This window comes from Fukomys damarensis, unplaced genomic scaffold (assembly GCF_012274545.1).
Source record: "Fukomys damarensis isolate Sample0158 unplaced genomic scaffold, DMR_v1.0_HiC HiC_scaffold_17, whole genome shotgun sequence".
NCBI classification, from domain to species: domain Eukaryota; kingdom Metazoa; phylum Chordata; class Mammalia; order Rodentia; family Bathyergidae; genus Fukomys; species Fukomys damarensis.
The window spans coordinates 955,843-957,121 of record NW_022900929.1 but is presented as its reverse complement, the minus strand read 5'-3'; positions in this window follow the sequence as shown (position 1 = coordinate 957,121).

Sequence of the window (1,279 nt, the reverse complement as noted above, 5' to 3'; positions counted from 1 at the left end):
TATATATCCTACATCCCTACCTCTTCTACTACCTCAACATCACCACACTGGGGACCAAGCTCTCAACACATGAACCTCTGGGGACATCCTCAAACCATAACCAGATCATTGCAGGTGTGATCCCTCAGCTCTCTCACAACACATGGCATGGAACGGAGACACAAATGTTCATTAAAAGAGGGTGGTAAATGGTAAGGAATTGGCCCTCATACATCCCTACCTCTTCTACTACCTCAACATCACCACACTGGGGACCAAGCTCTCAACACATGAACCTCTGGGGACATCCTCAAACCATAACCAGATCATTGCAGGTGTGATCCCTCAGCTCTCTCACAACACATGGCATGGAACGGAGACACAAATGTTCATTAAAAGAGGGTGGTAAATGGTAAGGAATTGGCCCTCAAGTAGAGGAGGTATACAGATCAGAGTTTAAGCTTTTTACAAGGCAGCTGGAACTAATTCTTATAGATGTGTAATGAATACCCAGCTGTGTCTCAGTGCACACTATGTTCTAGACCACCTCATAGAAAACAAAAAGGGGAAACGTTCGCGGGGTTGTGGGGAGAAAGGAACCCTTCTCCATTGTTGGTGGGATTGTAGACTGGTGCACCCACTAAGGAAATCAATACAGAGATACCTCAAAGAGATTTGACCCAGCCATCCCTCTGCTGGGTATCTTTCCAAAAGAACTAAAAGAATCATATCACAGAGAAGTATGCGCACCCATGTTTATAGTGGCACAGTTTGTCATAGCTAAATCTTGGAAACAGCCCATGTGCCCATCCGTTGGAAACTGTATAAAGAAGATGTGGTTTTTCTATAAAATGGAATATTACTCAGCCATAAAGAACAAGAAAATAGATCAATTCATAGGAAAATGGATACATATTGAAGATATACTCCTAAGTGAAATAAATAAGTCACACGTGTAAATACCAAATAGTTTCTCTGGTGTGAATAATCTGCAATAATACATAAGATCCTAGTAAGATTACTGACATTTAGAAATTTGAAGAAAGGAGCTAAAGGTGTAGGGAAGGTGTGATGCGTAGGGGAAGAACAAAAAGGGAAAAGAAAAAAATGTGAGATAATGAAAAGATGAAAATAAAGTGTTTGTAGATGGGGTGGGGAGGAGGGGGTGAAGGGAGGGCAGGGGTCAGGGGAAAAAATGAGAATCAAGACTTGTCATGTAGAGGTACAAGATCCCAACAATGAATGTAACTGTCCTGTATCCCTAAAATGTACCAATAAACTCAATTAAAGCTGAAAAAAA